The 11,153-nt window shown below is 38.4% G+C and overlaps 1 pseudogene; it reads right to left on the minus strand.

Annotated features, from left to right (window-relative positions):
* Positions 1–2,125: 2,125 nt before the first annotated feature.
* LOC101560559 lies at positions 2,126–10,543 on the minus strand (annotated as a pseudogene).
* Positions 10,544–11,153: the final 610 nt, after the last annotated feature.

Below are 11,153 nucleotides of genomic sequence, written 5' to 3' on the forward strand. Positions count from 1 at the left end.
ATATTTTTAATCCTTGCCCCCCAAATCCTTCCCTTGATCAATTCAAATTTCTTCTCCCATACTGCCTTTAGTTTTAAAACATGTTGCATTAGCTTTGAGGATTAATAACAAAATACCACTGGATGGATAAATTAAATGACAGAAATTTATTTATAAAGGGCAGAATTTCAGGGTCAAGATGTCCGGAGGTATTCTTCTTGACTTGTGGTTGGCCATCTTTGTGTCCTCATACTCTTCTCTCTTACCAAGTCTTCAATCAAAATCTTTCATTGTTTCTATTTTTTATTTCTTATTTGGCACAAGGTCTCACTACACAGCTTGGACTTGCATTGATCCTCCTTGTCTCAGTCTCCCCAGCACTGTGACTACAGGCATGCACCACCACAACCAATTTCAGAGCTGACAATGTGTACCTGGTGTTTTGGGACCAGTACAGCATAAGGTACCAGAGATTGAACTAGTGACCTTGAGCTTGCCAGGCAGGTGCTTAGATTGCAGAGCTATCTCCCCAGCCCTTAAGCTTTGCTTTTTAAAAGAACACAGTTTGTATTAGATTAGGGTCCATACTAATGATCTCTGTTGACCTTAAATATTTAAACAAAAACCTTACTTCCAAATATAATCAAATTTCTCCTTATTGGTGGTTGGGACTTCATTGTAAACTTTGGGAGGATTCAATGTATATTAGATATCAATTCCAAATAAAAGTATTCCAGGGTATTTTCCTCTATTCCTGCACAGAGAAATAAATTTATTACTCCTTTTCTTAAAGAGAGTTGGTAAGAACATTTTTCTATTCACTCCATCTTCCTCTGTAAAACCTATTTATTTTTCAACTCAATTGTTCTGAACCTCTGTTCTGAAAAAATGATTCAAATTAGAATATGCTATAATAATGTTTATATATTTACACATTACTAGGGTTAATATACTACAAATCACACATTTCTGTTTTCTGTTTTTCTTATAACTATACCGAAGTGTTTATTTTCTAAACAATTTGCTTTGTGCTTCAGAAATTGTCTTACTTTTAAAAATGTTTTTGTTTATCCAAAGCTCGAATATTATCTACTGTGATCGGTCATGTTTACTACACAGTCTGACATTATTTTGTTCATACATATACAATTTAGTTACAAACTCTACAACAGAATTCTTAGTGAACATACAGCAAAGTATGTTTATTTGCTTTTAGTTTGTGGTTTATAATTTTTTTCTTGTTCTTTTGTAATAATCAGTTTTATTTCCTTCTTACTTTATAAAAGATTTCAAGATTCTCTGACCAACTTTTATCTATGGTTTGGCTTGGCAGAAAAGAAAAATTTCTGAGTAAAACAAAGCAACACATGAAAGTGTAGGCTGACATAATATACAAATATTTATTAAGTACTGTGTGTATGTACTATCACAAATTTTTGCAAGTGGTTGATGTTGATCAATGTCCAAAGTAAATAAGATTCTTATTTCCATGGAATACATAATGTACTGGCAAAGTTAGACAAATGCTGAAAAGTACAAATAGACATCTGTTTTGACAGGTGGAGATAAAGGCCATTAAGAAACATAAAACTGCATCAGAAGACTATAAGCTGATAATGCAGGCCTTATACAAAATACCATTAGAAAAGAGAGATAAACATGGAAAAGGAGTGAATCAGGAAAATAGTTTGGGGGTAAAAATCCCAGGAAGTATAGATAAGTAGTGTTTAGCAAAATTGGAATATCAAGAAAGAGTGAAACGGGCTGGTGAGATGGCTCAGTGGTCTAAAGCACCTACTTAGAACAAGCTTAGCAAAGCACAGGGACCGCAGTTCAATCCCCCAGCACCACGTCAGCCAGCCCCGCCCCCTGGTGGGCTGAGCTGGCCACACACACACACACACACACACACACATAAATAAATAAAATTTTTTAAAAAAGAACAAATCTTTCTATAAAAAAAAGAAAAGAAAGAGTGAAACAATGAGAAAAGAGTTGAATTGCAATAAATAGCGAAGCAGGGCCAGGTTAGTAAGTCTGAACAGTAAGGATCTTTTTTTTTTTTTTTTCTTTCTTACTGCCTCTTTGACTAAGTAAGCTGTTCCAATTTACAAACTTGTATACAAGGGATAGAGATTTTGAGAGTTTATGCAGCAGACTTCTTTTCTTCAGCAGGTTTCTTTTCTGCCGTTTTTTTGGGAGCTTCAGGCTCTTCTCCCAAAGGCTTCTTCACAGGCTTCTTGGAACCAACAGCTTTCTTTCTTTTCTTCTCTTACATAGACTTCTTGCAGGAAGCTTCCTTTTCTTCCAATTTGGCTGCCCATGCAGCTGCTTTAATCATTCGGATCTTGTGATTGCTGGCCTGGTGAAGAATGGTGGTCTGGAACATGGTCTTTGCATATGGGTTCAGTTTCAACATGATTCTCGGGTCCTTCAGAGGATTCTTCTTCAGGACTGTACAATGAATCATCTTGCATGGTGTTCGGAGGGCTCTTTGGATCTCTGGACTCTTCAAGATTCTGCTCAGATCTGTATTGATCATCTTGTACATAGGCAGGTTATAGTGACTCTTGAGGGTAGTGGCTTTTTGCCAAGTGCCATACAGCTCATCTAACTTCCAGAAAGCATTTACAATCCAAGTGCAGAAATACCTCGCATGCCCACCAGGAGCAAGTTTCAAAATATTTAGTTTGTTTATGTTGAGCAGAGCAATGCCCAGGATATTTCTGAAGGCCTTGATATTATTGTCTTCAATATAGATGATGCAGGTTCCTTACACTAGATGTGACAGTGCTTTATCCTCTTGCCCTTGCCAACCCTCATTCACTGAGAGGCATAGACCTTTCTGATATCATTCCAGGCTTTAAATTGCTTCAGAAGCAAAACTGCCTCCTTAGTCTTTTTGTATCCTTCATCTTTATCTTCTACCACCAAAGGAAGTGCTGGACCTTCCTCAGTTCAATGACCTTTGGACATGACCAGCACTGGCAAGGTTGAGCAGATGGCATGCTGTTTCTGGGCTGTGTTCACTCTGTGGTGCCAACAGTGCCAGGTTTTGGTTGTTGTAAACATGTGGCCTCCCTGACACATATTGCCAAGGGCACCCTGGCCAGAATGGTGGGTTCCACCACCACAAACTCTGAGAATTTGAGCTACAGCTCTGCCAGTCCCCCAAGATGGCACTGGTCTGAGGACCTCTAATTCACTGGCAGCACATAGCTGTCCTGTTGTTTTTCCACAAGTTGGTGCAAACAAAATTCATAATATTTAGTCCAATGTGAGTCTTAAACATAGTAGGCAAGGTGACATTTTGGCCAGATGACTATATCAGGGGATAAGCACAAGCCATGGCAGGGAGAGGAAAAGGCCAGACTCCTCCCAACCTGGCAACTCCCACAGGAAAAGAGAAACTTTTTTAATCTGTGTTTTAATAATGCCTTTGGATTTCATTTGAGTGTAGTATTTGTTTTAAGCACAGAAATGATGTGACATGACCTTTTTATTACATTTAGGACAGGGTCTGTAGGGTCTACAGGTCTCACTGTGTGGATTGGACTCATAGTGATCCCCCTGTCTACAGCCTCCTAAGTGCTGGGATTACAGGCATGCGCCACCATGCCCAGTCTCAAAAACTGGCTCAGCATGCCGCAGGGGTAGGGGGGCAGGGCAGGCCCAGTTATCGAACCCCAGCCCCTGAGTCTGCCTAAGCAGGTGCTTCAATCCGCTGAGCTATTTGGCCGGACCTATTTTTAAATGACTATTTCAACATAATGTCTATCTATAATGAAACAGCTGGCACCAGAACATGTTCCCAGCAAGAGAAACAGCAACAACTACAACAACAACAAAAGCAAGGCAACACAAAAAAGAAATTAAATATATAGAAGAACTGACGATCTTCACAGAGCAAAGTCAAGAGTTCATTGATAAATGAATTATAGGTCTAAGCGGCCAATGTATATGTGATTTTTCTCTAATAGGAGTTGCAGAGGGCCAATGCCAAAGTGCTAGAGCCAGAAAAGTTACTGGATACTTTACAGGACTAAATAAGCAAAACTGAAGGTGAGAGGTGCCAGCAAAGTCAGGTCATAGAGATAAACTCACAGGAGAAAAGAGGTAAAGACTAGTGAGACTGAATCCTGAACGCTGCAAGTTTTTCACTTTATTTTAGAGTAAAAGTAAATGAAAGTGCAAATATTATCATAGCCAAGGATATCCTAATATTAAATGCCTTAACCTTACTTTAATAAATGAAATCGGAGAACAATTCATAATAGCAATGGCTAATCCAGGAAGATTAACTGTACTAAAAAGCATAGTTCCTAAATGGTTAATTGGAGTAGCATAATCATATTGGGAAAACTACACATACATATTTTTCAGTGAGTGATGAAAAATATTAACCAAATTATACGTCATATTATTTGTGGTTTAACATTTAAGAGTTTTTAAATTGTAGACTAGAGGAAGACAGATGAAGAGAAATGAATGAAACCCAATCCTCAAATAACTGATATGAAAAATATAACATCATAAATCTTATATATTGAGTAATTATGTTAGAAAGTAGTTATGTAAAACTGTGTAATTAACTTGGGATCACCAGATTCCTGGTAAAAATAATTTTCAGTACTTCACGTAACACTTAAAAAACCCAATTTTCAGTAATTTACAAAAGATGTAGAATGTCAAAAGCAAAATTAGCTATTTAAAACTTGTGCATTTGAAAATATCACCTTTCAAACTACTCAGAATATAACCTAAAGCTACACTGTCTGACTTAAAGATGTTTCCATGTTTCAATAAAGAATAATAGCACCCTTAAATAAATTATTAAGATTAGATGAAAGAAATTAGATGTTTGAAATCAAATATATTTGTTGTTGGAATATTACTATAGTACTAATAAAAGTGGAAACCATGTACAGGTCTTCCTACAATTGAAGAATATTAAACTAATATTGTTAGATCAAATCTTGCAGTATAAAAATAATAAATTTTATTCCAGTAATTCAAGACAGAAAAATTTAAATTCAATCAGCATGATTCTTTTGTTGAAAAATTAAATTTCAAAAGCCATGTCTTGGGGCTGGGGAGATACTTCAATAGAATAAGAGCTTGCCTGGCAAGCACAAGGTCCTGAGTTCAATTCCTGGTACCACAAAAAAAAAATGTCCTGTACCAGCAAGATAGCTCAGCAGCACCAGTTGAGGCAAGTGCAGGGACCAGGGTTCGATCCCTGGCACCACATGCCACACTGGCCCTGCTCCAAGAACTGAGCCAGGCACTAAGACTAGGCATGGTGGTGCATGCTTGTAATCCCAGTGTTGAGGAGTCTGAAAACAGGAGGATCACTAAGAGTCCAAGTTGCATAGTGAGACCCTGTATCAAATATATTAAAAATTAGAAAAAGGAAAAGCAAGCTGAATCGCCTCATCCAGCTTATTCAGAGATGTCTGGCAACTGGTGACATCTAGTTTTTCTCCTAAATGAAATGAGCCTAAAAGCTAAATGATTTGAATGAATTCCAGAGTTTGAGGCAGGTGCGAGTCACCTAAATTTTCTCACAAAAGAGCCCTTCCAAAACCATCTCAGACCTCTGAAGACAAAAGATGGTCACGTGTGAAGCTTGTAGCATTTCCTAAGTGTGTACAGAATAAGACAGGCAAAAAGCATGCAAGGAGGCTTAGAAGAAATCAGTGATTTTCTGAGTCCTAGGAAGGAAGTGGTTCAAGAGATAACAAATCACAAGCTTGTAGAATGTGTTTTAAATTATTAAAATGAGGAATGAATGCCTAGCTTCTGATCTGGTGAGTGTTGGTGATCCTGACAAGAGTTGTTGAGGCTGAGAAGAAGGAATAAGATCTAAACTAGAGAAGCCTGGAGAGGAGAGGAGTGAAGAATGCCAGTAACATTACTTTTGTGAGCATTTTCCCATGAACAAGTAAAGATATGAGTAGTGTTTGGAAGGAAGGAAATTTTACATAGCAAATTTTATTTTTACTTTTTGTTATTTTGTGATGAAAGACATGACCCCATAGAAGACTCAGTGATGAAAGAATGAGGAGAAATAATCTGAGAAACAACATCCTTAATTGGATGGAAGGGAACTCAGACTACACGGATTGACCCTAGGTAGCACTGGAGTCATTTTAACTTACATAACAGCAGAAAAGGGAAAACATATGGGATTAGGTTCAGAAACTGGATACAGACCAAAGACGCTATGTAGAAGACACAATTAATCCAGCATTCATATTTCCCAAGGTCATTCATTAACTTTCTTTACATTACACAGTTGTAAATTTTTGAATACCAGTATGTAGTCTAGTACGGATTAATCTTCGCTATGTTTTGCCCACATATTATCTCAAGCAGATAGAACATGTATACATGTATATATTATATAGGGGAAAAAAGAAAACAAACTTCAATTTATTTGCAAATTATATTTGTCCTCACTGGGTAAAATCCCAAAAGGATTCTGCTGACATTCACTACCAAATTCCTGTAATTACTTGTGCAGGTAATGCATTCCCCAAGTTGGTTAAGTGCCTTATTTATTATGCTCTAGTTGAAATTTTATTTTGTAAACACAGAAAAGAAAGTGCCATTGAGACATCATGCCTTACATAAGGACTTTCAGAGTTTTTATCAGGTTCCACTCTAGAATTATAGCTTCTGTTGACAAGAAAGACAAATTAAAAAATCTTATCTGGAAAATATAGGAAAAGAAACACCTTCCAAAACTGCCTGCACTTTCCATGATAATCCCAATGTATTTGGTTCATTGGTGTATTTTAATCAGCATTCTCACTTCTACATAACATGCCTGGTGGAGATGTGCTAGGTCACCCTCTGTAATGTTTCAACAAAATATAGTCAGTCTTTGCACTTAAAATGTAGCCTCATTATTCCTATTGCAAGGACTGAGGATATTTTTCACCACATTTAGCAAGCCATTTAAGTTTTATTTGATTATTAGATATGTTCCAATTTGGAAATTGTTGTTTTTTATGCTAAATATTGTACTGGATACAAAGGACCTGTTGAGGGTTGTCAGGGATATATAGGTCAGTAACATAAGCACGTGCCTGACAAGCACAAGGTCCCAAGTTCGACATCCCCCCACACACACCCCCGGTGCTGAAAAAAAGAGCCTGTTGCTTGCATCCTATAAACATTGGTGTGTGGAAGTAACTTACTTTTCCACAGAGGTTTGTTTTGCAGCACCGGGCCTCAATGGCCAGCTCAGCACACTGGGGCTCGGGGTCAGTGTGGCATGTGGTGCCAGGGATCGAACCCCAGTCTCTCTGCTTTCTTAAGAGGGCACTTAGTCTATTGAGCTATCTCACCAGCCCCACGGAGGTTTTTGTTAATGGGAATATATGATAATCTGAACAATTAATTTGAAGAAAACAATATTCACCATAACAGCCATTGTGAAATTCCTATCATCTTGTTTAGTGAAAAATGGTATCATTGCTACTGTGGTTTTTTTTTTTGTTGTTGTTGTTGTTATTTTTTTTGTTATTTTTTATTTTCTTTAAAAAATAAAATACCCTCCCAAGAGAAAAGAGAAAATATAATCTTAGGAGATTGTAAATTAAGATTTGGCTGGATATTTTACCATTGTCAGATATAGGTATTATATTGGCATCTAACTGTTTTATTTATTTTTTTTCTGATCAACTTCTATAGGACTGATAAATTTTTCAAAACCAAGTTCTGTTTAAAGTCACTTGCCTACAAATCAGTCTGTGATACTAACTTTCATATTATGTTTGAATATTTATTTTTTTTAACTTACTTGATTACCATATACCAGAAATCAATCCTGAAAAAACAAAGATAAGGCAGAAGTTTGGGTCATAAGATGTTTTTGAAAAAGTTCTTGAGTTTATCCTAAAATCAAACAACAGGGGCTGGGGAGATGGCTCAGTGGAATAAGCACTTCCCTGGCAAGTGCAAGGGCCTGAGTTCAATCCCCTGTTCTACCAAAAAAATAAAATAAAATCAAACAATGAATTGAAAATCCATACCTGAGCAAGGAAGGAAAGGGGGAGACCTTGCCATCTTACCAGAAGGAGTCTGATATTTATCTCATGTATCAGTCAGGGTATTACTAGAGGACCAGATATAACACATGATATAGATTGCAATACATTGAGCTCCTTAGAAATGACACCGGGCAAGTGAGAGCCAGACTGGCACTAGGCAACTCTACCTCACTGAGGAAAGCAAGTAAACATGAGCAAAGGAGATCGTAAGAGGCTGAGAGTCAAAATGTCATCTTATGCATTCTCTGCGCAAACTTGCCAAGAGGAGCACAAGAAAAAGCAACCAGCTGCTTCTGTTAACTTCTCAGAGTTTTCTAAGAAGTGCTCAGTGAGGGGGAAGACATGGCAAAAGCAGACAAGGCTCGTGATAAAAGAGTAATGAAAACTTGTATTCCTCCTAAAGAAGAAACAAATTCCCAATATTTCTATTCCCTGATCCCCTGAAAGATCCACAAACAATGGATCTACGAGATGATGATCTGGAATCACTTATGTGTTGAGCCCAAATAAATCTTTTCATTATAAGTCAAAAAAAAAAAATAAAATAAAGAAGAAACAAAAAAGAAGTTTAAGGATGCCAATGCTCCCAAAGGGCCTCTTTGTGCCTTCTTGATTTTTGAGTATTGCCCGAAAATCAAAGGAGAACATCCTGGCCTCTTCATTGGTGATGTTGCAAAGAAACTTGGGAAAATGTGGAATAATACTGCAGCAGATGACAAGCAGCCATATGAGAACAGGACTGCTAAACTGAAGGAGAAGTATGAAAAGGACATCACTGCCTACTAGGCTAACGGAAAACTTGATGCAGCAAAAAAGGGAATCATCAAGGATGAAAAAAGCATGAAAAAGAAGAAGAGGAGGAAGAGTAGGAGGGGGAAGAAGATAAAGAGGATGAGGAGGATAAAGAAGAGATTGATGAATAAGTTGGTTCTAGAACAGTTTTTTTTTTCTTGTCTATAAAGCATTGTACCATCCTATACAAAACTCACTCCTTTTTGAAGAAACAGAATTTAAATGTAAATAAAAAATAACACAATATGTACAAATGTGTGAGAAATTACAAGATTGTCTTATGACAGTCAGCCACAGAGTCAAATGAGGAAGCTGCAGAGGGCATCTACACACTGGAAACTGAAGGATTCAGTCCAAGGTCTGGAGCTCACTGCAGTATTCCAAGCAAGCCCAATCAGGAGGCTGATGGATCTGCCACAGAAGATTGATGAGTCTACACTGGAAGGCTGAAGGATCCAAGGTGGAAGCCTCAGAGAAGATTCTGTGCTATAAGCCAGGAGATGATGTCCAAGCTGACCATGAAGACTAGAGCTCCTCCCAGAAAATGGACCCCTCCATCCTTCCTCAGTTCCCTTTTATATCCTTTCAGTGATGAGTCACTCTGGGGTGGGGCCTCCACACCCTAGGGTGTATAACTGATGAATCAATTTAGTTAACCTTTTAACTTCTCAAGTCAATTGATCAAGTACTACACCTCCATTGACAATTATCATAGGAGACTCAACTGACCCCATAGACTGTACAAAAGTAGCCAGTTTGGTTTCTAGTGGCAGAGTGTTCTGCTCAGGTTTGTTTTGAAATAAATCTGTCCTATGGAGCTTGTACTTCTGCTTCTTTTCATCTTCTTCTAAAATTTGGATCCCAATGCAGGACAGAGGTAGAGCAGAGTACAACAATATCCCCCACCTCTTTCTTTTGTCACCTATCAATCCCACCCCACCCCTCCCTCCCTCTTTCTCTTTTCCCCTCTTCTTTAGGAGCTCCATGTCATTTACCATTTCCTGCTAATCTTCAACTCAATGTGGGATGTTTTATTATGCAACCCAGGACTGGTACCATCAACGCCTAACTTCCCCTAAGTGTGCCCAGCAAGTGTAGGACCATCCCAGACCACCCAGCTAGGATGAGCCCAGCAGGGCCAGGCTCTGCCATGAACTTCTATAAGTCATGGAGCAGGAATTCCTAACCAATATCTTGGAAAATTTGGCTGGACCACCCACACCTGCAAGGGAACTCCAGATCCCTACTCCTGTTTTGGGGATGCCCCAACACAAGGCTTAGGACTCTCTTATCAGTTACCATAGGATCCCAATTTTCTAAAATTCTGGAAGATATCCCATTGAAATGCCTTCTTGACATATCTTTCATTCTTCTTCTTGAAAGGAGATATTCTACCAAAACATTTGACATATTGTTCTTTCATTACTTGGACCAGGTAAAAGCTGGACATTGGCAGCTAAATGGCCTGAATTTGACACATTTAATTTCCAAATTCATGTGACTTTAATAACTACTTACACAGAAGTGGCAAGTGACAGGAGGTCCCTTATGCCCACATTTCTTCACTTTTAGTTCCTATTCCTCCCTCTGCCCACAAGATACTCCTGCTGGAAGAAAAACCTACCCTTACCCCTTAGATTCTGATCCTGATCCAGCAGATGAGCCACCACTGTGAAGTATTCCTCTCCCTGCTCCTCTTCAGCCAATGCCATCTCCATAAAATGGCATATTTTCTACCTCCAGGTGTAGGATACTAGTACCCCAAAATACTTCCCCCAAGATCCCTATAAAAAATTCACTAAAGCATCCTACTCATTTCCATTCCCCAGAGCCACCTTACCCCAGAAGGACTGAGGAAAATCAAACCCATTGTTTATCACCTTCTCAGGGCAGAATATTGACTTCAAAAATCTCTCTTCACATTACCCCTTTTCTCCCTATCAAAAAAACCTTGATGGTTCCTTCTGTTTGGTATAAGACCTTCATTAGATCAATTGGGCTGCAATTCTTATTCACCCCATGGTCCCTGAGCCTTATACCCTCCTCTCCCAAATACCCCATGACACAACATGCTTCTTGGTATTTGACCTTAAAGTTATGCTTTCTTCACGCACACCTTGGAACCCTCTGTTCTAATTTTTTTTTTTTTTTTTTTTTTTTGCATTTCCTAGACTGTTCCCCTTCTAACTTCACAGAACAATTGACCTGGACAGTTCTGCTGCAAGGATTCTGTGACAGCCCCATTTCTTTAGACAGGCACTTGAAAGAGACCTTTCTGAATTTGACCAAAGCTCTAGCATTCTCCTGCAGTATGTTGATGAT

Source organism: Octodon degus, unplaced genomic scaffold (assembly GCF_000260255.1).
Source record: "Octodon degus isolate 3935 unplaced genomic scaffold, OctDeg1.0 scaffold00024, whole genome shotgun sequence".
Lineage (NCBI taxonomy): Eukaryota > Metazoa > Chordata > Mammalia > Rodentia > Octodontidae > Octodon > Octodon degus.